The sequence below is a fragment of the Armigeres subalbatus genome, chromosome 2 (genome assembly GCF_024139115.2).
Source record: "Armigeres subalbatus isolate Guangzhou_Male chromosome 2, GZ_Asu_2, whole genome shotgun sequence".
NCBI classification, from domain to species: Eukaryota; Metazoa; Arthropoda; class Insecta; order Diptera; family Culicidae; genus Armigeres; species Armigeres subalbatus.
Window position 1 is genome coordinate 140,864,145 of NC_085140.1, and position 25,766 is coordinate 140,889,910.

Sequence of the window (25,766 nt, forward strand, 5' to 3'; positions counted from 1 at the left end):
ATGGCGTAAGAAAAACACAAACTTGTAGGGTACACGAATATCAATTGCCTATGCAAACAATCAAAATATTTGTTTTCTATTTGCGAACTACCACGCTTTGATTATTTCCTATTGATTATTCAAAACTCATGCAGTATTTCAAAGATGTTCAGACCATCCAATCACCCTGCGTCCCCATTTCAGCGTGGGACCGAAATCCACACAATACCAAAAAACCAATTTTAAAAAATAATTTGAATCTTAAATAGGTATAATATGGTAAATTATTGATTTTTAAAGTATGTACTATCAAGACTGATCATTGGTGGTGGTTGATCCCTAGAAGTTATGCCTACCTCCGTTCTGCTCATGATCTTTAGTATCTTGAGTTGTCAGCACTCATTATTATATAATGTGGGGGGATTGCGTGAAATAGAACTTGAAACAAATGAGTGTTTAGAACAGGTATCCACCGGTTGACACTGTGCACGAGCTCGAGCGGTTAGTTTTATGGAAAACAGTCATCACAATTTGAAAAATAAAACACTTGAACAATTCTGATGTGACTTGCTAACTCCAAGTCCAAAATCCGACTCCCTTCTTTATTTACAAAAACGTTATTTATAATTACTGGCTATTGTTTACAATTTTTCTCTCATTTTCAATAATGTTGCAGAATGTTGCATGCTACCTACATTTACTCTCATGTGACATTCTGCTCCGAGAGCATTCGTACTCTCTAAATAAACAATTATTTAACAATTGAGTCAGCTACTATTTCTAGGCCAGCTTATTCGCCAAGTTTTGCTTATACTTAAATATCCGTTGTTTATTTTCAACAGCGGTTGCTATTTGATAAACATAAATGGACAGGTTCCAACCTGTCCAATCTTTCCTTTTGTTCGTTTATATGACATACTTTAAATATAGAAGAAAAATGATGATTATTGCATGGCGTTTAGGGTCGCTACATCTCTTCCAACCCACTGAGCTTGAAATTAGAATTGTAAATTATCATTTCAAGTGGATAGTTGATGGTTTCGTTTCAAAACTTTAGGGTTCTCCTGAAGCTATAGTTCAAACATATTCATGAAATATTCAAAAGTTGTCCTCTGATCATTAAAAAATACAAATTTTCAAGCAGTGTATATCTTTGAAATTCCTTGATACTATTTTCGTGCAATTTTCTGATTCCTCAAATTAGTTTTGCTATAACTTTTTTGTAATATTTTCGCCTAATCCCTCTACACATATACTTCCTCGAGAGTGTCTTACCTGATGATGCCTTCTTAACTCGCCTAGCGTCTGCTTGCTGATGCTCGCTTCTTCATAATATTTCGTGTAGATCACTTGGTCGGTTTCAGATTCCGAGTGCAGGGTATACTCCTGGTCTGTTGCTTGGTTGTTTGAACTTGTAACGTAATATTGGGTCTCCGTGGTGAAGTTTTTGATATATGATGTCTATCGTTTGCTGGGTGCGTAGAATTTGATCGTACCGTTCACTAGTAATAATTTGACGTGCCATCTCCGAATTTATATGTTGCTTTCTTCTGGTTGTAGTTCATGAATTTGCTGCTTGCCTTATAGCAAAAATGTGTAGCTATTATAGTGTGTCTCCAATAGTTTTCAGTTGATTCGCCGTTGATACGTAAGTTGTGGTGAATTGCCGTGTATACGCTGCTCAGTTTTGTTGTGAGACATTCGCATCTTTTGTTGTGTGGTGCAAATTAGTTGTTATTGATAAAATTTTGCTCGTTTGATATTTCGCCTTGGGTTGATCCTCTTCATAACTTGTCTTCTACCGTGGGAGTTTAGTCTTCATGGTTTTCCTGTTTCTGCTTATCTCGGAGTTATTGTGTTATTCCGCCTGGTTAAATCTTCTTTTATATCGCTTTGTATAATTCATTGTTTTTCTGATGTTCATCCGGAAATTTCTACTTCTGATGTTCCTCCAAAGATTTCGTCCCGTTGAATCCGTCTTGATACCCCCACACTCTTTATCTTCAACCTTCCGTATGACCTGTCGTTCTGGTGATACCAATTAACTCTGGTATGTATTTCTCGATGCACGATGTCTTCCTTCGTTCGATTCTCGATGTCTTCCTTCGCCATCGGATGTTGTCTGTTCGTCTTCGCTGGATGTTCTCTCGCCCGTTTGCCTCTCGAGTAAGTTATTGTGCACATTCACATTTGGAAAATAATTGTGAACTATTTTACTGTCTTTTACTACTCTACACTGTTTCTGTTTTTTTTTTTTCTGATTACCGGATAATGATAAAATCTTCAATGCTATGTTACTATTTGTATGAATTTGATTCTACTTATTGGGCCTTGCCTCCTTTAAAATTGATCGTTCGATAATAAAAAATAATTGATTGTATTACTTCATCTGATTATGTTATTCTCGCTGAATTATCCCCCGGAAAAAAATTGAGTTGAAGCAAAGAATGTACTCTGCAGGTTTTTGTACAGATATAACTAAAGATAATATAATTTTCTGCAAAATATTTTCTGCCACATATTCCATATTATACCTTAATGGTTTTTTGTTTAGGTTGGCCTTGATGGTTAATTGCTGCAACTGCTCCCCTCCACCATTTCTGGCTTTTGGCGTGTTTCTGAAATGAGACTTAGACCTCGTGTTTAGTTTATATTTCATATTTAGGCGATAATTTAACAAAAAGCATATTTGAACAAAAAGCTAAATTCTCCGATTTTTTTTTTAATTGTTAATTTAACAGTAACCCAGCTTGTTTGTAATACCTCGATAATTATAATAATATCAATCATTTCCGAATTCTCTTTCTTTTCAATTTAAAAAATAGTAATTTAAAAAATGTTATTTAATATAACCATGATTATTTTCCCATTTATTTGTTTAACCTTCCTTTTTTTTTTTCAATTATCAAATTTTTCAATTGTCTAATGCCCTTTTTTTTAATTCAATTTGATATTGATTTTCCCTAGATTTCACTTAGATTCGCTCCACTGATTTTTTTTTCCCCATTTTAATCACATTGTCTCTTCTCACATATTTCATGATTTTCGTTTTGTTCATTTTCTTAGTCACTATTTGTTACATATTCAATCAATCATTCATACAACAAGTGCCATATTCACACATTCCGAGGACGTCTCCTCTTGTCCATTCAAATAACTGTTCACCTTCATACTATCAAGCACTCAAACAAAATTTTTTCATTTATTGTCATACTCTGTCACATATTCCTTCTTTATGATATGTTTAATACAAGAGATTCCATCGCGCAAATCTCTCTCGGTACCCAAAACTAGTTTCTCATACTCATATTAATTAGTTAAAAAAAATCACTTTCATATATCGTTCTTTTAGAATCATATTTTTACATTTCCGTTATACTTACAAACTTTACGAATTTCCATCGATTATAATTTATTCGGCTTCTTCCATATTACATATATATTTTTTTAATTTTACTTGTTGTCTTCTCATTCCTGTATTCAACTTCTAGTTCCTCATATTTCCCTTTTTTTTTAACATATGTCTTTCATATAATAATTTTGATATTTATATTACCTGATTTATCTTCAAGTTAATCTCATATTCTTACATATATTATTATCTGTTTCATTCTGGATGGCCATCCATTATCTTTTTAAAATGCTTTCTCACTTATCAAAAAAAAAATGCTTTCAACTTATCATCAGTTGTAAATACGTTTGTAATAAATCATTCTGTTTAAATTACTGTTTTGTCTTTGCATTTTAATTTTTCTCGCAACGAATCAATTAAACTTTTCATAAAAATTCTTTTTCCATACCATTTTATATTTCAGCTGTTCAACAATATATATTTTATATCCCATTACATGTTGCCTTTTTATTTTCCCTCATTATCCCTCTTTCATATTTTCCCATAGTTGTTCTGTTTTAGACCCCAGCAGGTTACCCATTTTCATCCGTATTGCATTTATCATTCTTTTTTTTTTTGTTCTCCCATAGTGCCCCTGTTTTAGACCCCAGCGGGTGTCCCATTTATATTTTCGTTCGTGTTAATGTTTTGTATTTTCCCATAATTTTCCCCATAGCTTTTACAAGCTTTAATAGAAGTAATAGTTGATTCGTGTTACACAGCTTTCCGGCAATGCTGTTGTTATACTTGTAAATGTAGGTTCGTTAAATTTAAATATTAATGCGTTGACTATACTGTTTATGCTAGTTACCTTCTTCATCCGTTGTATTAAAACATATAATATACGCCTTAAAAATGTAAACGTTTAAATCATTCCATTCTTTGTACTTATTTTAGTTGAATTTATTGACTATTTTGTATACTATTTAAATAAATGTTTTTTTTTTTTTTTTTTTTTTTGCCTTTCTCGTACAACAAAGTTGTACCGAAAGGCTATCATTTCACTCCAAAATCGAACTTGTTATAGAAGGCTCAGAGACCCATAGTGTTATATACCAATCGACTCAGCTTGACAAACTTAGCAAATGTCTGTCTGTCCGTGTGTATGTGTGTGTGTGTGTGCACATGTGCCATAAAAAACATTAGCCAATTTTTTACATAGTAATTTTTAACCGATTCTCTCGCAACAAATTGCAATCGACAAAGAATAAAGCGTAGTTGATCACTATTGAATTTCATAACGATTGCACATTCCAAAAAATTCTAAATATTCAAATGGTTATGATATATCGTGAAAAAGTCATAACATGCTATAAAATGCCTTGTAGAATCAACCCATGCAAGCTCTTCTTCTCGCTTTAGTACAAGACTTGAGTACAACAAATGCAACACAAGTTATGATAGCATGCAAGTTACGTTCATAACGCCATAACGCTTCTGCAGCTTCAAAGCATAATAAAAAAAGGTCGAATGAAAGGCACACGCTAATAATACTTTACTTAGAATTTTTGCAAATAAACTTACAAATAACACAGCATTTCAGCTAATATTCCGGGTTGTATTGATTAATTATGTATGAGAAAGGCACAATCACTGCTAGGTGGATCAATCTGGGTTTTTTATTTCATCATGCTTGCTAATATTTTAGTTTGTCTCCAATTATAATAGTTATGCGCTTAGCTAGATTTCATATTATTTTAAATTTATTCTATTTATATTTATTTGCTAAATCGTACTTATTGATTGTATATATAACTTGTATAATGTAAATTAAAATGTAAAGATATCAAAAATAGTCTAAGTCAATATATTATGTACAGAACTTAAATCAATACTTATCCTAACTAAGTTTAAAACTTATTTTAACTAACTATGTTCTATCTATTTACATTACTTATGCTAATCCTTAAGCCTACTATGTAGATTCACCATGCTCGATACTAAGCTTTACTTTTCAGTCGTTGTATTTCTTTAGTCTGTTATTATGCACTTTTTCAAGTCTTTTCCCGTTTTTGATTATTGTAGTTTGTGCACTTGGAAGACTAACTACTTCATATGGACCTCTCCATAAAGATTGCAATTTCTGTCCTGTACCTGTGGGGTTGGCTTTCACTAAAACCATCTCTCCCCACATTGGTTGCCAATCTTTAGCTGTTTTGTCGAAATATTCCTTCCGTTTCTCCTTCGATACTATCAAGTTTTCTCTAGCCGTGTCGTGAATACATTTTAGAGTGACTTTCAATTCGTTGGAATAGTCTCCATAGGTAAATTCCATATCTCTCATTCTGTATATTGAATTAGGAATTCTTGCTTTTCTGCCATAGAGTAATTCGAAAGGCGTGAAACCAGTCGATGAATTAATTGTAGTGTTATATTGGAATGTAAAATGGGGTAAAAGCTTATCCCAGGTTTGTGGATCTCCTCCTATAAATTGGCGTAAGTAAATTTTTAATTCTCTGTTGGATCGTTCCACAAGATTTGCCTGAGGATGATATGCTGTTGTTGTTATCTTTTTTATTTTTAAAACTTTACAAACATTTTTCATGAGGTTGCTCACGAAATTTGCACCTTGATCTGTTACTAGTTCCTTGGGTGTTCCAAATTTACAAATAAAGTTATCTACGAAAGTTTTCGCTACAGTTTCGCTTTCTTGATTTTCCATTGCCGCAACTGTTAGATATCTGGTTAAGTCATCCTGTATGACCAGGCCATATTTGTTGCCATTATTAGATTCAGGTAGTACTACAATATCCATAAATATTTTATCGAATGGTTCAGTAGATGTAGTGGTAATCTTCATTGGAATTTTGTTTGAGGCACTAATTTTGTTCTTTTGGCAAGAATCACACTGCTTGACATAGTTTTCAATATCTTTTCGCATATTTTCCCATATGAACATTGGGCTTATCCGCTGAAGCATACGTTTACCCCCAACATGTCCCCCCAATGGGCAGTCGTGAAATTCCTTAAGTACTGTATCTCTTTCTTCATGAGGCACCCACATCCTCTCTTTGTTTGGGGCAAACAATGTGAATTTCTTATTAAATTTTTCTGCAATAAATCGTAGCATGTTTGCATAAATAGGAGCTTGGAGGTTTCTAAACGAAATTATTTGAATATTTTTCGCTTTATCTGCGAATACTGGATGTTTGCTAAATCCATTCGTCAATTCCTGAAATAATGTTTTCGGGTCTTCTTTTGATTGCTTGGATCCGTTCAATATCATGCCCCACATTTTGTGATCTGGTATTGAAAATATGTTTCCATTCAAATAATCTTTCAAGCCATGAGGCAGCTTAGCCAATTCGCTCAACTCTTTGTATGCTGATCTGCTGTTAAGAATAACAAACGTTGCATCAATTTTATTTTCTGGAATTCTTTCTTTAGAAAAGTTCAAAAATTTGAAATCAATTTTACCATCTCGTTCAGCGTTTTCAAATTCTTCGTAGACATTCTCATGATATTGATCGTCATTTATGTTGAAGCTTAAATCAATGTTATCCAGTCCATCCATTTCTGCGCTCCAATTTTTACTCGTTTTTCCATTGAAGGCTTTTGTGTTTGCATTGTCATGATTTGTCTTTTCCTTTTCTTGCTGTTGTATTTGCTTTCTTTGTCGTCTGGTAACGACTGCAATATGTTTTGGGCTACTTTCCTTCTCATTATCCGGCTGCTGCAATCTAGATAAGAAGTCCGCTACAACGTTATCCTTTCCTTGTTTGTATCGAATATCAATTTCCAATCCCTGCAATTTCAATCTTAATCTGGTCAAGGTTGGAGAGGTTTCCTTCAAGTGCCATAGCGAAATCAGTGGTCTATGATCAGTGTAGACTATAAACCGCTGTTGATAAATATAATGTTTAAAATAGTTTACCGCCCATACGATTGCAAGTAATTCCTTCTCAATTGTATGATATTTACGTTCAGCGCCAACAAGACTCCTACTGGCGAATGCAATAGGTCTGTTTATAGATTTTTATTTGAAAGTACTGCTCCGATCGCATAATCACTAGCGTCTGTAGTTAAAACAAATGTATCATTGAAATTCGGCCTTACTAATAAGGTATCTGAAGTTAGAAAGTTTTCAGTTTTGAAAATGCTTGTTGGCATTGGTTGGTCCAATTAAACTTTATGTTTTTCATCGGTAAATCATGTAATTGTTTTCGTATTTCGGCTATTCTTGGTATGAATTTTCCATAGAAATTAACTGTTCCTAGAAACGAACGAACATCTTTTACTGTTTTGGTGTTGGCATTTTTGAATTGCTGTTATATTGTCCGTTACAGGATGAATTCCGCTTTTATTCACGATGTGTCCCAAAAATTTTAATTCTGTCCTTAAAATTTGGCATTTTGATGGTTCAATTTTCAAATTATGCTTACGAAGAGCCCCCAATACCTTTGACAAGTTTTTGTTGTGTTCTTCAATTGTACTTCCTGAAACTATTATGTCATCTAAATAAACGAATGCTTTTATGCCTCTTAGTTCGTATAACACAGTGTTCATCAATCTTTGAAATGTTGATGGGCTATTTCTGAGTCCCATAGGCATTCTCGTAAATTCGAAATGTCCTGTTGGGGTGGAGAAAGCTGTTTTGGAGCGTCTTTCGGATGAATAAACCTGATAAAATCCTGATTTCAAATCGATTGTTGAAAAGTATTTGCTATCACCAAGGCTATCTAAAATTTCGTCAATTATGGAATTGGGTATACAAAAGGTTTTGTGGATAAGATTTAGAGCTCTGAAGTCTACTACAATGCGATATTTCTTATTGCCGTCTGTATCCAAGTCTTTCTTCGGAATACACAAGACTGGTGCATTCCATGGACTTTTACTCGGTCTAATGATCCCTTGCCGCTCCATTTCCTCTATCTCTTTATTGATTTGAATTTTGGTTTTCTCTGGGAATCGATATTGTCGTTTGTTGATTGGAACATTAGTTGTAGTCTCGATCTCATGAACAGCCGCATTAGTTACTGTAAGGTGATCTCCTTGGAGAAAAAACACATCTTGGTAATTAACCATAATTTGGGCCATTGTATTAAAATCATCTGTTTTCAAATGTTTCATTTCTAGTAATTTCATTAATTCACTTGTTCTAATATTTCCGTGCAATTGTTTATGAAAGTTGTTTTCTACAAGGCTGCAATCCAGTTTTTGATCTAAATTTTCGAACCCATAAATTTCCTCGGATGGTTCATCTACCATATCCTCTGATGTAAAAACTTCTCCCATTTTTCTGTTAAGTTTGGCAAGGTCGTCATTTACAATAGTATTCGCAAAGTATTCTTCTTCGTCTGTGTATATATCATCTGGATCTGGTTCCTCTGGTTCTTCTTCATTTTCATCAACATGTTTCTTTAAACTGTCTTGGTCTTCAATATCCCTTAAGACGTAGTCTACTATGTTCCATCGTATTCGATTATTTTCCATATATGGCTTCTTACCCTCTGCATTAGTTTTGAAAATTCCAATTTTAAAATTTTCTTCAATGGCATAAACGTGTTTTTTGATAAAATTCGCTCCAATTATTGCTGGGACAGTCAGATTTTTAACCACATAAAATTTTGTGGGAAATATTTTCTCTCCAATCTTCAAATGTATCCAAATAGATCCTATTGATAAAATCGAATTTTTAGTCACTCCTTGAACTGTCATTTGATCTTTCGTATTTATGGATTTTGCCCCTACTCTGATTGCTCTTTTGGCGCTGATTATATTCATTTGAGCCCCAGTGTCTAAAAGATATTTTGTTAATTCGTTTGGATTTTCAAGTGTGGCAAGTTCCAAACAGAATCGATGATCGTAGGTAAATTCTATGGGGTATCTAATACCTTCATTTTTCATTTCGTTTAATTCCTGGTTTTCTTGAACCTTAAGCGAATAATTGTCTTCAAGTTGGTTGGTTTGTTCCTGTTTGTCATAATTATTTTCTGCAAAACAATTTAAATCCGTATGTTGTTTCCTATAAGTATCCTTAGGAAAATGACCTGTATCAATAGTTTGATTATTTGTTCGACATCCTTTGTCAATAATATGTTCAGCTTCTTTAAATGCAAAATCTTCGTTATCTGTTGTCTCTGTTTGACAAGCCATGTCACTAAATAATACGTAATTCCGATTACTTGTGTTTCCTTCACTGATTTTTCCAGCTAATGAATTGACGCCATTTATTCCCCTCTTTGATTTATTTTTAGTAGTGTTCGCAATAATATCTGGTTTGCGCAAAATGATATACGCAAATTGCTGATCAATATATAATGTATGTTGCTTAAGAAATTCTGCTCCTATAATTCCCGGTACACATAATTCTTTTATTAAATGGAATTTAATTTTATACTGCGAATTCCCCATTATCACGATTATTTCTACTGATCCTAATGTTAACGTTTGCGTTGAATTGAATCCAGTCATATTCAATTTGTCGGACAAATTTACTTCAGTTTGCCCCATATTAGCAGCTACGTCCCATCTCATTAAGTTACAACAAGCACCAGTATCTATCAAAAACTTCATTTTACGATTGGGATTGCCCATTGCTTTGAGGGCCAATAAAAATTGATTATCGCTCGTACGTATAATTGGCACCCTTTCATGTGCCGGAATACAAATATTAAGCTTGTGCATACCTGTAGAGGAGTTTTCTTCCATCTTATTTGAATGTGCATTATTGGAATTTTTCCTATAAACTTTAAATTTATTGTTATTATTATCCACATTATTATATTTAGCAATATTAGTGTTATAGCGTCTAATTGGTTTATTATCTATTTGTCGGGGTGTTCGGACGCAATATTCGAAACCCCCATTGATCAGTTTTTTTGTTTCGTGTTAGATGTAGTCCTTTGAGCATATGCGTGTGAAAAAACATTTTGGCATTCTTCACCATTCAAGTTTTTTCTATGTCCCTCGTTAGAGATTTGATTGAGATTGTCTTCCACTCTTACGTTGATCTCTTCAATTTCATTTCTATCGTCCCACTCGTTTTTTAACCAGATGAGTAACTCTGGAAATGATTTTTCTCTCTGGAATATTCCTGCATGGGCTAGATCCTTGTTTCGAAGTCCCCCTAAGAAGTGTTTTCGCAAAGATGATAACCCAAACGGCCCTTCATTTTCTATCCATTTATACAATTCTTCTCCTCTCGCTTTATATTCATCAAACGATTCGTTTGGTTTCTGTAAAAGTGTTTCAATATCTTTCATGAGAGCACTAATGCTTTTCTGAAACTTAAATTCTCGTTGTAAATTAGCTTTCATTTCTGTCCAAGTAGGGGCAATTAAATTCGAAATTCTTCGAAGAGCCTTACCTTTCAATTTCATCCATATAACATTCAAAAGCGGAGTTTGATCGTGTCCTTCTAACTGAGATGCAAATAATTCCAATTGTAAAATGAATGGTTCCAGCTCTTCTGGATTTCCATCATATACGGGTATACATTGAGTGCTGTTATTTGTGAAAACTCCATTTTACCTTCCGTTTTGTACCGAACCAAAGTATTTAATCAAGAATCAATTAATTGTGACATTGAGGTGTTAAATTGAATAAACTTGTTTGTAAGAACACAAATCCTGCGAACGCATATTGCTGGCAATTGCTGTACTGCTGTTGCATACATTATTTCATTCAAATCAAAAGCTCCCGTACGTAGACGTGTAATCATATCCAATGCATTGCATTGGAAACGCGCCCATTACCGTGCGCCTATCTGCTCGTCCGCGGTTTGGACGACTAATTGCCGACGCATCAAAATGTACTCAGTCCGTTCGCGGGTCGTTCGTTCAGTTCGTTCGCGGGTCGTATTGAAAAAAAGTGCCGAGAGAGTTACCGAAAAAGTGTGTCATCCAGTGTCCAGTGTAGAACATCGTCGTGGAAGGTAAATATATAATGATAATTAATTTATTGTAGGTGAACATATGTGAGATGCCATGGGTATCTTTAATTTTATTTTTCACCGGAAAATCCATCAAGACGTCTTCGAGTTATGCGAAAACGAACAGAGACCGTTTAATCGTGGACAAATTCTAGTGCTTTACCGCAGTGTTTCCTGTTGTGCGGTAACCAAGTATCGGTGATAGGTGAGTATAACACCTCTGTATCGTGTAAATAATTTCACCTTTCAATTTTAGTCCTGGACTTAATACCAACTTTTAATCGGATACTCTGGGCTTGGCATATATTGAGTGTGAGTATTTAGTAGTAAATAATTTGTTGAGGATACTTGTATTATGGTATTTATAAATAAAAATGTTTTATTATTACATGTAAATGCTTCGAAAAGCCCGAAATTCATGTACTCACCTATACCACATTTTTTTTTTTTTACTCATCCGATGCTCCAGGGAATTTAACTAATTTGTCCGAGTTTTTTGTTCATTATGGCTGATTTTTTGTCCTTGTTCGCACATTTAAAGTTTTTATTCTGATGTGCACAATCATAGTTTTCTTCACTTTTTTCACATTTTGGATGTGAATTTCATTTCACTAAGTGTCTTTTGAGCTTTTTCACTTTGAAATTCAACCATCTTCTCGATTTTTTTATAACTACTACACAGTTCGAAACGGCGTTTCCATTGCCAAATTCTAGCGGTTACCGCTGTCACCAATTGCACGAGCTCGAGCGGTTAGTTTTATGGAAAACAGTCATCACAATTTGAAAAATAAAACACTTGAACAATTCTGATGTGACTTGCTAACTCCAAGTCCAAAATCCGACTCCCTTCTTTATTTACAAAAACGTTATTTATAATTACTGGCTATTGTTTACAATTTTTCTCTCATTTTCAATAATGTTGCAGAATGTTGCATGCTACCTACATTTACTCTCATGTGACATTCTGCTCCGAGAGCATTCGTACTCTCTAAATAAACAATTATTTAACAATTGAGTCAGCTACTATTTCTAGGCCAGCTTATTCGCCAAGTTTTGCTTATACTTAAATATCCGTTGTTTATTTTCAACAGCGGTTGCTATTTGATAAACATAAATGGACAGGTTCCAACCTGTCCAATCTTTCCTTTTGTTCGTTTATATGACATACTTTAAATATAGAAGAAAAATGATGATTATTGCATGGCGTTTAGGGTCGCTACAACTGAACGGATCAACTTAAAATATAAACTTTTGCTTATGCAATCTGATAACTTTTATTTATTTTTCACGCATCAATTTCTTAGGAGCTTTGTTTTAGTAGATATTACATAACGCAAGAGAGGGTTTAAACTCTGCGTTATATTGCATGAATTCCCCGATTCGGTGCGTTACTACAGTAATAGCTGTTTCGGGGTAGTTGGGATCGAGTTTGGATAACTAAAGTAAATATGATTTATTAAAGCATGTGCACGTAAATGTTCTAGTGTACTTTTAAAATACCTTACGAACTACCGAAACGTTCCATTCACATGACAGCTGATTCTTGCAGAAACTAATGTGCTGCTTCAAATATGTTCAATTCTAGTCAAAATTGATAAAATTACGTCAAATCCTTTGGATATAACATAAGTGTTTAATATAGACAGACTTTGGTGATGTTTAGGCAAACATCTGGTAGAGACACGGCAAGTATTCCCGTCCATCGTCGTAGGTGCAGAAACCAATGAAAGCTACGTTCATTTGCTGGAACTCCACTATAGCAGGACGTTTCTCCTGAACTTACGATTTGGTACGGATGAGTTTGGGAAAAGGTGTCGCTTATATTGGTTTTCAAGACTATGACGAAAAGACGAAAATACCTGCCTTAACCCTAAGAATAAGACTGAGTGAAAACTAATAATAATAACAATAATAGGAATGACAAAAGTTTATACTTGTTAAGGGGGTCAATTATGTGACGAGTATTTTTATATTTATATTACAGAGAAACAGATGATGCGTGGAATTGGGTGATAGTTTTCGAGAAACTGATTTGATTTTATTTTGCTTTAAATGTAACGTATCTTTGGAGCAGTTGTCAAGAACAAGAACGAGAACGTTATTTGGACAATTACTAATATTCCTGGGTCAAATGGTGGAGGCCCTTTTATTATTTTTATTACAGACGACCGGCATTTGAAGAAAATGAACGTCCATATGAACAAAAAGATTATACTGCCACCAAACATAGACGGAGTTACAGATATCGGTTGGAAGAAAGGCGTGGAATCGAACATCTACCCGATCAAGAATGCATAACAAAATTATAACAAGGGGAGTTATTTATTTCTGAAAAAATAATGTAACAAAATGTGTTATAAAATTGGCTGGTTAGTTGTTAAAATAACAAAAATTATATCAAAATTCCCTCTAGCCGTAACATAATTATATCAGAGGTTGTTACCTTCATTTCAACATTATAACAACCGTTGATATGATTATGAGGTACAACAATCTACTTTCATGGTAATTGCCTACATCACGTATAAAAATGTGCTACGCTACAACGCCGGATTTCCATCCATAATGTAGGCAATTAACTTTATACTAGCTACATCGAACATTGAGTCAAGTTATACTGGAGGTGATTACCTCCGCTTTTTTTCCAATACCAAAAAATGTAGGCAATTATTTTGTGTAAATATACATAACTAAAGTTGTTATAATTTTGATATGAAATAAAACTGGCCGAAGACACATTTTTATCGAATTATCTAATTATAACACACGTTGTTTTAAATAACAACCATTGATAGAATTGAGTTATAATTTTGTTATGTATTCCTGATCGGGTAGGGATCCAAGGACTAGCATCCCTCCGTGGTGCACAATTACCATACTAATCATAATTTATTTGTCTCGTTTCAGCAAACGCAACTCTTCTCCACTAATCTTTCCCTTTCCTGTCAACTCTCTTTTCTTTAATGTATCCGACACTTGTGGGACTGGTTAAGCCCAGCGCCTGCTTGTGGTTGGAAACCGGTGTACTATACGGTCTAGCGCATGCTAACGGTGAAGGCTTGGTAGGTCTTCACCTAACTTAAGTGTAGATGGGCGGACAGTGTCTGCCAGGGTGAAGGCTGATAAATTACAATTACAATTACAATGTACTATCAAGACTGATCATCATGATCTATCAGCACACAGAAAACGACACTTTAAAACTATAAGAATAAATATACACAATCAATTAATTTTAACATCATCGATCTTACAGCAGTTCAGCAGAATTTCTACGGATAGTAATTCCAGTGCTGTCTCAAAAATAGACAATCTGTGGGAAAAATATACGCTGTTAACAACATTTTTCGCTGTGTGATAAGGCTTAATTTACATTTAAAGAGCGTTAACCATTCGCCTCCACTGAATAAGTTCAGTAAAATTAACCAAAAACTGGGAAATATTTCAAATGAAAACTACTATCCGTATTTTAAGCCACGAAAAAACGTGGCGTATGCCAGAGACAACATCCCAAGACGATCCTCATCGACGCTGAAAATGGTAGCTATGGGGCAATGATAAGCTGGATGGCACCGTGATTGAATAACATATTTGGATCCCAATTTGGAACTGGTGGAAGCGCCATGAGGAGGGACGCAAATGTGATATTCAAGACAAACATAGAGGATAAGTGGGATTCCGTCAAAAGTAAGGTAGGGAATAAGAAGCAGCATCTGATAAACTACTCCATCAGGTTTGTATGAGTTCCAAGTCATTCTAGAGAGTCGCTCATAGAGTTGGAGGTTTCATACTAAACATTGTGGAGTTTTATCATAAAAAACAATGCTAAAGTTGTCTAAATGTTAGTATACCAGTTATATGTAAACGGCCTTGCTCGGGATTGTGAAGTAAATTATAAAATAAAATGTCCAATTCTGAAACTTATAACAGAAATTATGAAATCATTGGAATGTGGTATATTTTCATCAGAACTTGATTTTTTTTATGCATTTTACGCTCTTTTTTTTCTTGTTCCAGAGGGCGAGTAATGGCGCTTGAACCTAGGCTTATATAAGGTGCTGTTTACAAATTATGTAACGCAAGGAAATTCTAGACCTCTTCACTCTCCCAGTAACATTTTTTGTTTGGAAGATAATTTATTTGTATGAACAGTTATGCTTGGTTTGACCCCGCCCAGTCAACACAGGATCGTGTATATATCGCCTCCACTTTAGCATGTTGTGTTGCATCGTGTACGATTTTGTGATGACTGGGCCATCCTCTTCTTTCAGCGTATAATAATTTGTGAACGGTCCCTAAGCCAGGGCATTAGACTTAAAACTGTGCCCCATCCCACGACGTCGAGGACCTAAGGAGTGTACATTAATCCTCTTAGCTAAGCCACTCCCAACGATTCATCAATAATCTTTTACCCCTGAATGTGAAACGGTTGGTACGGCTGTCCCCGTTTCTTCCTTTCGTGGATTCAAAACCCTTCGTTGATCATGTTATTCATTGCTGAATAATCTGATTGCTGGGGAGTAATGAATTATCTGCCATTTCAAGCCTGCACGGTGGGCCTGGCCGTTTTAATATTTCTCACTTAACTTTTCAAAAGGACCTAAGTAACATTTTTTTCATGAATTAATTTGAATAGCGCAATCAACATAACAACATGAAAGCTATTGATTGCACTATTCAAATTAATTCATGAAAAAATGTTACTTAGGTCCTTTTGAAAAGTTAAGCGAGATTTGTGTCCTATCTAGGATATGCTGCAAATATTAATGCAGACAAGAAAATGCTCGGATATACAACCGACATTTCCAGGATGCTTTTCAATACTGGCTGTGCATGTGCTAAGACAAGACAAGACAAGACAAGACGAGAAACTTTCCAGTTCTGAAATACTTTTGTTGTGCTCAAAAAATATTGATTAAAAAATATGTATTATATAACAATACACTGTTAAGGTTTTTATCGAAAATGCTGGACTTAAAAGAAATTCTCGGTGCCCGCTGACAAGCCGTTATGGTGCCTTCTGTATGGTTTCGTCCCGTCCTTTTGCAAGGTTATTCCAATGCTACTTCATAACCAATCGAGGATTCATCCAACACAGCAATCTATGCTACCTCAAGGTCTTTTATAATTTACAATTTTACAATTCCTAACATTTAATTTGCATTAAAAAATGCTTAAATTGACACCACATTCAATAATGGGCAGAGCAACTCTGGATGCTTCTTAAAATTATAAATCCAGTGATGAACACGGATTTCTGCCCGGGCAATCAATTACCACGAATTTGTTGAGTTTTACATCGAAGTGTATCTCGAGTATGGAGGATAAACCGCAAACTGTCTACTAAGGGTATGCGATAACACACTTTTTCCTAACGAAACGAAACGAAACGAAATTTAAAATGTCTATGTTGATTCGAAACGAAACGAAACGAAATATAGCTTTACTTTCGAGTCTTCGAAACGATACGAAATCAGGGTCCATTCAATTCGATTTTTTTCGAAACGAAACGAAATTTAATTTTTTTTTCCGCGGAATTTTTATTAAATTGGTTTTATATTGTGTACGGAATTTCGATTTCACTTTTCAAAGTCAAATAACTGTTTTGCAATAAATAGAGTTATAATAAGAGAAGTAGTAGTCTGTTATAAATCGCCTCATTCCCGTTTATATACCATTGCCAATAAGGCAATACCCCAGCATTTGTGCCGCTTTGAAGGCAATACATCGTGGAGCGTGTGCTCCCGAATCTGATCAATCAGTTCAATTTTATATAAGTAAGTATATAAAAATATTGAAATTGTTTGATTTTTCGTTTCAAATTTCGTTAAAAACCTAATTTCACCTGAATTTTCTTTAATTTTTTGTGATTTTTTTCATAGGGTTAACTCATAGTTTCATTGACGCTAAGGGTCGTAATCGAGTAAAAACCAACCGTGTATAAAAAGAACTGGGTGTAATCTACTCTGGATAAAAAAAAGTTATTCACCTGCTTCGGACTTCAAAAGGGCCCTTGGAATCCACGACACGACTTTCCATCTTTGACAAAGTCATAGTGAACTGATTCATATCTGGTAACATTTACACAAATAGTAGTTAAAGATACTTTTCGTTTTCTGTCAGATATTTCTAACAAAATACTGAGGATGCTTTATAGAAGAAAACTAAATACGTATTTGTCGACTCAGAACGGGGCTATGTAGTAAGCATCTCAAATAGCTATGCGAGCAAAGGCGTAGGATTGCCAATCCGGAGATGGCGAGCTCGATTCTCGGTCTGGTCAAAGATGTCTTGCCACACAAGATCAGTGTTGGTAAAATCATTCATAAAACTGAAGTATTGAGCGCTCCCGCGCGAACTAACTTGTTTGCTACTTTAAAGGAATGCATCACGTCTGAGTTTTTCATGCTAAAACGGCTCATTTAACTAATTTCCCAAAAAATCATTTCACTCCTAAAAGTGTTTAAAATCAATTTGGGCGCAATTTATTGTTTACACACGCAAGAGTATCCATATTTATGTGTTGAACGTTAATTTACTGTTAATTTACGAAGGAGAACAAAAGAAAACGTACGATGATTCAGATGGATGATTCAACTCAGCCATAGTTTATTAGGTGCTGAGTTGGATGCGTTTCAACTCACGTTTGATTTGAATCATTCTTGAGTTTTGAGATTTTGAGTTTTTCCCAACACTGCACAAGATACATTCGTTACGTTCAGGAGCCCACGTCAAACGAGTAGTTCAAACTGGAGGGTAGATGATGGCTACACTCACAGCGACCACCTGGCGGTTCGCTACAGTATCTACTATACGACCAGCATTCAGCGGACGGAAGAAGGGGCGAAGCCTAGCCCCGAAGTACGATGTCTTCCCCGTATGTGGAAGACATCGTACTTCGACAACGACGTCGGCGGGCAGCTGGTAACAGTACTCTCGCGTGCATGCGATGCCACCATGCCAAGGAAAGTCCACCCTAGGAATGGGAGGCCACCGGCTTGCTGGTGGACTCAAGCAATTGCGAACCTGCGCCGCGCCTACCTACGGGCACGGAGGCGGATGCAGTGAGCACGCACAGAAGAGGAGCGTGTTGAACGACGGGTGGCGTTCGTGGCTGCTAGAGCCGCTCTGAAGACTGAGATACGATCAAGCAAAAAACCTGCTTCGAGGGCCTGTGTCAAAGTGCCAACGCGAATCCATGGGGTGACGCCTATAGGGTCGTAATGGCCAAGACACGTGGGGTGATGGCCCCTACAGAGCGGTCTCCAGAGATGCTGAGAGGATTATCGCGGGGCTTTTCCCACGTCATGACCCAAGTCCGTGGCCTAACTTTGTGGAGCTGCCAGGGGCTAGGGTGGCCGACGAGGGAAGAGTAACTGTGGCGGAACTTGCGGGGATTGCACAGTCCCTTAGTGTAGATAAGGCGCCAGGAATGGACGGTATTCCGAACCTGGCCATCAAAGCGGCCATTGCTGAGGCTCCCGAGATGTTCAGATGTGTCATGCAAAGATTCCTGGACGAGGGAGTCTTCCCTGCAGCATTGAAAAGGCAGAGCTTGGTCCTATTGCCAAAAGCGGAAAAACTACCGGGGGATCCATCGGCATATAGACCAATATGCGAGGCATATAGACCAAGAGGAGTGGATGAGTTCCAGGAAGTTAGAACTGGCTCACCACAAGACTGAGGTGGTTGTTGTCAACAACTGAAAGTCGGAGCAACGAGCGGTGATAAGGGCAGGCAACTGCGCGGTCAGCTCTGAACGTTCCATCAAACTCTTGGGAGTAATGATCGACGATAAGCTCACCTTTGGTAGCCACGTCAATTACACCTGCAACTTTGCCTCCACAGCTATAGTGGCATTGTCCCGGATGATGTCCAAAAGCTCTGCGGTTTATGCCAGCAAGCGCAAGCTTCTGGCTAGCGTTGCTCTGTCCATACTGAGGTATGGGGGCCAGCTTGGGGCACGGCCCTGCGTATTAACTGCTGCAGAACGAAGTTAGAAAGTACGTATAGGCTCATGTGCCTAAGATTTGCGAGCGCGTACCGTACCGTGTCGCACGATGCACTTTGCGTCATCACCGGTATGATGCCTATTGACATCGTTATCGGTGAAGACATAGAGTGCTTCGAAATGCGCGGCACGAGAGGCATTCGAAGGACTGTCTGGTTGGCCTCAATGCGAGGGACAGTTCCACTAAGGGTAGATGGACAACCTAGTCCGGAGGATGTGTAAAGATGAAGCTGGCTGGAACGCCGTTTTATCGGCTATTGTCCAAATCGTCTCGGAGCTACACAGGAGGTGGCGCGTGGACTCGAGGAATGGCTAGTTCAGGCGCTAATAAGAGGTGGTCCAAGGGCTCGGAGTCGGCTTCATGGGTCATACCGGCCCTGTAGTCGAACTCGATCCTTTTATCGAACAAGTGGCTGCGCGAAGAACAACATGGTATCGTCACTTTCGCGGCGTCGGTCAACCGGGCGGGTTCCGAGCCCGAGGACGGAAAGGGGTCCTCGTCAAGGCTGGGACAGGCGTAGGCACCATGTCGCAAATCCCTCTGTGTGTTAACGTATTGGCCATATCGCAGAGAGGTCAATTTGGGGTGCACGCGGCATCATCTTTCTTGATACCAGCCGTGCAGATGGAAGCAGGCGTGAAGTCGATCCTTCCCACCTTCCGTGGACATAGGGCGTGGTAAGGCCACCTGGAAATCCGGCAATGCGCTGGCACGATAACATGGTCATGGTCAAAAGCGAGTCACGATGTTTGGTGCTGCAAGTACATGCAGCCAACCTCGAGGGTGCGTTGTGCACTGGCCCCTCTTTGAAGCATTACTTTCTGGTTGTACCGAAGGGACGATGGGCTTGGCGGGCGGCGGCAATGGAAACGGTTTAGCGGGTCGGGGATGTAGTCCTACCTCTCTCGTTTGCTGATGGTCCCTAACCCCGCACTCCCTGGACGTCCAACCCAGGATGTCTGTTGAGCAGATTCCCCCTCCGTTGCTTAGTAAGAAAAAAAACAAGATACCTACTCATGCAATGGTGGACATAGAAAAGTTTTTAATTAATGACTGAGGAAGTACTAATAGAATACTAAGTTGAAAAGCAGATCAAGTTTCAGTTGGGATGTAGAACCATTGAAGAAGAAGAAGTGAGCGTTAATAGAACAAATTGTATAACTATAGTTTTGAAAATAGTTTTATGGCTTAGTTCAGCGGCGCAGCCAAAATTTTTGATAATATAAAATATGGTTTAAGTTTAAATTTGTTTCGAAATTCCGCGAAATTCCGTTAAATTTCGTTAGAAGCTAGTTTTTTCTAGCGAAATTTTTGTAATTTTACGAAACGAAACGAAATGAAGAAATCAGATTTCGCCATGCTCAAATTCCGCGAAATTCCGCGGAATTTCGTTTCGAACCACCTGAAACGAAATTTTTCGAAATACCGCATATGCTTACTGTCTACACCAATTTGAAAGCTGCTTTTGATAAAATCGACCACAAAATTCTGCTGCACAAGTTATCCCTTCTCGGAATATCTACGCAACTGGTATCTTGGTTGAAATCCTATCTTATAGATCGGCAGCATCGGGGTGAAGATCGATGGTTATGCGTCAGCGCCCTTCACAAACAGGTCTGGCAAGGTAGCAATTTTGGACCGCTACTGTTCTTTATTTTCTTCAATGATGCTGCTTTGGGTCTTGGTGAATGTTTCAAACTTGAGTACGCTGATGATATGAAGCTTTACATTGTTTGTACGAACGTTGGATGATTGCCAGGCTCTAGAAGTATCGTTAACTCTATTTGACGACTAATAAACTGACTGTCAGCACGGAAAAATACCAAGTAATAACATTTCACCGTACCGTATCTCCAATATTGTTCGACTATAATATTGATGGCAAAATTCTTGACAAGATCATGCTGGACTCAAGAACGACTTTTGATTGCACCGTTCAACGATAATTTCAAAGGCAACAAGGCAGGTAGGCTTCATTTCTAAGGTTGCGAAGGATTTCTCTGATCCACACTGCTGGAAATCGTCTGTCCAACTGTGTCTGTTGTATGGCACCCCCATCAGGTCACGTGGTGCTTAAGGCTCGAGCGAGTACAAAGGAGATTCATACGTTCAGCGCTAAAATCTTTGCCGTGGAGAGATCCTGAAAACTTGCCACCGTATCCTGATAGATGTCGATTGCTAGGTTTAGACACGCTGGAAAACCGACGAAAAATACAGCAATCTTTAATTGTTGCTAAGCTATTAGCTGCTGAAACTATCCATGATAAACTTCCGTGTACCGAATAGATCACTGCGGAATACTACCTGTCTCAAGCACAGGGCCGGGACGGCTGATGTTCGCTGGCTGGAGTGACTCGACTGTGATGAGCGGATAAGGACCTTCCACAAGGCTAGAGGCAAGTGTGCGTCCCGGTGTCCGATCGAAGTAATTTACAGCTGGGTGAAGCATTGCAGCGTGTCGGCTGGAATCCGGAATCTTTTTAGGAGAAGAACTGAACGAATTGAGCGCGTACTTGCCTGAGAATCGTTGTTGGAAGGTCCCTTCACTTGTCTCAAACACAGGGCCGTGATGGCTGATGATCGCTGGAGTGGCTTGACTGTGATGAGCAGATAAGGACCTTCCATAAGGCTAGAGGCAAGTGTGCATCCCAGCGCCCGATCAAGAATGTTTTCAGATGGGTGAATCCTTGCTACATGCTACATGGCCAGAATCAAAAAGGTTCACATTAGGAGCACAGTCCTTTAATTGCTATGTCGAAAAATCTATCCGTTGTCGCGCTGACTTCAGTCGTTTAGCAAAAATAGGACAGTCAATACTCCATGTAGCGTGAGTGACGTCAAGCAGCTGGTCGTAGGGCGTTGTCCGTTTTGTGTTCAAAACATAACAGTTATTGCATTTTAAATATTCAGCAAGGTATTCATTGACCTGATGGTCACCAGCACACCTCGGTCAACAAGCAAGATTCTTGCAGGATGTAGCTTTGTGACCGTATTCTGAGCAGTTGAAACAGCGCAACACATCAGTAGCCTCCACAACTGTGCACCTATCCCACCCGATGTTTACTCGTTGACGATTAATCAGGTAATCGAACCCTCGAGCATCAGTTTCAAGTATTTACTTACTTTACTTATGGATCATGTACACCTCCGGTGGTGCAAAGGGCCGACTTGAAAGATCTCCATCCTGAGCGATGCCCGGCTATCGCTTTAACCTGTTGCCAGGTTAGATTTCGGTCGACTTCTTTTATTTCTTTATTGAGGCTTCGCCGCCATGAGCCTCTGGGTCTGCCTCTGCTGCGATGTCCCGCTGGGTTCCAGTCTAATGCTTGCTTACAGATTTCGTTTCCGCCCCTACGTAGAGTGTGGCCGACCCAGCCCCACTTCCGATCCCGAATTTCTGTTGTTATCGGCCTCTGGCGACAACGACGATGGAGCTCGTAGTTTGAGATCCAGTTGTGAGGCCACCAGGCCCGAATTATATACCGCAGGCATCTGTTAATGAACACCTGCAGCCGTTGAGTGTTCTCCACTGATACACACCATGTTTCGCTGGCGTATAACAGCACAGATTTCACGTTAGAGTTGAAAATTCGTATTTTGGTGCGTTCACTTATCTGCCTGTTTTTCCAGATATTTCTTAAACTCGCAAAGGCAGCCCTTGCTTTCTTGATCCGTGCGCCTATGTCGATCTTGGTACCGCCGTCTGACGCCATTTGGCTACCAAGATATTGGAAGCTTTCAACATTCTCCACTGGTTGCCCGGCTACTGTGAAACTGGAAGGAGTCACCGTGTTTACATCCAACGATTTGGTTTTGTTGACGTTGATGACTAAACCTGCCGAGGAGGAGCGATCGGCAAGGTCGTTGAGCTTACTCTGCATATCAGAGCGCCGTTGCGCGAGTAGTGCAACGTCATCCGCCAATTCGAAGTCGTTTAGGTGCTCCATGGTTATAGGCTGCAATAACAGCCCGCGGTTTGGTTCACGGTCAATCGCATCTACCAGAATCTCATCGATTACGATGAGGAACAGTAACGGTGATAGAATACATCCTTGCCTCACACCAGCTACGACCCGGATAGGGTCGGACAGGATCCCATTGTGCAGCACTCTACACGAAAAGGCCTCGTACTGTGCTTCGATGAGGCCGATGATTTTCTCAGGAACCCCCTTGCGTCTCAGGGCGCCCCACATATTCTCGTGATTGTCCCAAGTAAAGGGACTCTTGGAATTCGTTGACCTGCTCCAAAATGATGCGGAGCGTGACAATATGGTCCACACAGGATCTTCCGGCACGGAATCCGGCTTGCTGCCGCCGGAGAGTCGCATCGATCTTCTCCTGAATCCGGGCTAGGATAATTTTGCACAGAACTTTGAGAACGGTACACAGCAACATAATGCCTCGCCAGTTATCGCATACAGTCAGGTCACCCTTTTTCGGCACCTTCACTAAGATACCTTGCATCCAGTCGACCGGGAAAGTTGCGGTGTCCCAGATATTACGAAATAAACGATGCAGTAGTTGAGCGGATGTCATGGGGTCAGCTTTGAGCATCTCGGCTGATATGCGGTCGACCCCTGGGGCTTTATTCGATTTCATGCTTTGGATGGCTGTTTGAATCTCTAGCAGTGATGGAGCTTCGGTATTGACGCGTGTTATACGTCGGATCCTAGGCAGATCATGCCGAGGTGGTGATGGCCTGGCTGGCACTTGAAAAAGTTGTTCGAAGTGCTCGAACCAGCGTTTCAGCTGGTCAGTTGGGTCGGTCAATAACTGATCATTCGCGTCTTTCACAGGCATCGTTGCATTCATCTTCGCCCCGCTTAAGCGTCGTGAGATATCGTAGAGGAGGCGAATGTCCCCGGTTGCGGCGGCTCTCTCTCCTTCGTCGGCCAGAGAGTCTGCCCACGCTCGCTTGTCCCGTCGACATGAGCGTTTTACTTCCTTCTCAAGAGCCGCGTATCGTTGACGGGCTAAGACTTTGGCTCCTCTGGTTTTCGATCGCTCTATCGCGGCTTTGGCTTCTCTTCGCTCCTCTATCTTTCTCCAGGTCTCATCGGTGATCCATTGTTTTCTCTGGGTGCGTAGTTCGCCCAGATTGTTCTCGCTGGTGGTGATGAAGGCATTCTTGATGGCGGTCCATTGGTCTTCCACGCTGCCACCTTCCGGAATATCTGCGTCTCCAGTTCTTCAACGAAGGACCGTTTCACCGTGGCATCTTCCAGTCGGCGTGTGTTGAATCGTCGTCCAACTCTTTCCTCCTGCCGACGAATCCGCGCAATGCGCAGGCGTATTTCGCCGATGAGGAGGTGATGATCAGACGCGATATCGGCACTACGTTTATTCCGTACATCAAGAAGGCTCCGTTTCCATTTTCGGCTGATGCAGATGTGGTCGATTTGATTTTCTGTAAAGCCGTCACGGGAGACCCACGTGACCTTGTGAAGTTTCAAGTATGGCTGACATTTTGTTGTTTTTTTCCGTGAGTCATTATTGTGCACTCGGACTACTTTAAGCTCCAGGTAATCCATTCCAGGGTTCTGTTTTTTCAAGTTGGAAATCAATTCTGCGCTGATATCGTTGGAAAATCCTATGATTTTTACTCTCAGTTTAAGGGGTTTTTGACTTTCAATACAGTACTTCTCTTCAAACATTACGCAGGTCGCTGTAGCTAATTTTATTGCGTGGTCGCTGGTTTCACACCTCACACTAACATCCCCGTTATCCCTTAACCGAACATCCTTCACGGAGAATTCCACGCGATCGAGATTGGCGCAGATATCTGCCTTAGTTACCCCTGCGGGACCTTCCAACAACGTTTCTCAGGCAAGTACGATCTCAATACGACCAGTTCAACTCATGTAAAAAATCCCGATGCCAGCCAAATTGGCGCAACGCTTCATCCAGCTGAAAATTGTTGCACCGTCATTGCTCGAAATGATGTGCAATTCTTGTGCGTCTACTATCAGAATGTCAGGGACCTACGCAAGAAAACGACGGATTTGAAACTACAATTGTCGGCTTGTGATTACGACATAGTAGTTTTAACCGAAACGTGACTACGGTCTGATATATGCAATTCAGAACTCTTGTCGGACTACACGATATTTCGTTGTGATCGTAGTGAGTCCACCAGCAACCTTTGTAGAGGTGAGGGTGTGCTAATTGCTGTGAAACATGAACTGAATTGTTTCGAGGTGACCGAGCTCGAGCAAGTCGTATTGTGCGTGAAACTTCCAAATCGATCCGTATATATTTTCGGATTTAACCTGCGTCAAAAATCTGATCCAGCGATACTCCGCCCATTTCTCCGCCGTTCAACGAGTTTCAGACATGTCTTTGGACAACGATATCATTCTACTGCTAGGGGATTACAATCTCCCTTACCTTCAGTGACGGTTTGACGCCGATATCAATGCAATGGCTTGCTTTCCGTAAATGCGTCTAGCGAACAAGAAATTTCTCTAACCGAATCAATCTCCGCCAGCGGTCTGATGCAAATCAACTCCAT

At 39.0% G+C, this 25,766-nt stretch overlaps 1 long non-coding RNA gene across 1 annotated transcript; it reads left to right on the forward strand.

Moving 5' to 3' along the window:
• Nucleotides 1–11,326: 11,326 nt before the first annotated feature.
• Nucleotides 11,327–11,639, forward strand: LOC134215194 (uncharacterized). The gene is made up of 2 exons (XR_009980067.1): nt 11,327–11,448; nt 11,500–11,639. It is a non-coding gene; the product is annotated as an uncharacterized LOC134215194 (long non-coding RNA).
• The last annotated feature ends 14,127 nt before the right edge of the window (nt 11,640–25,766 follow it).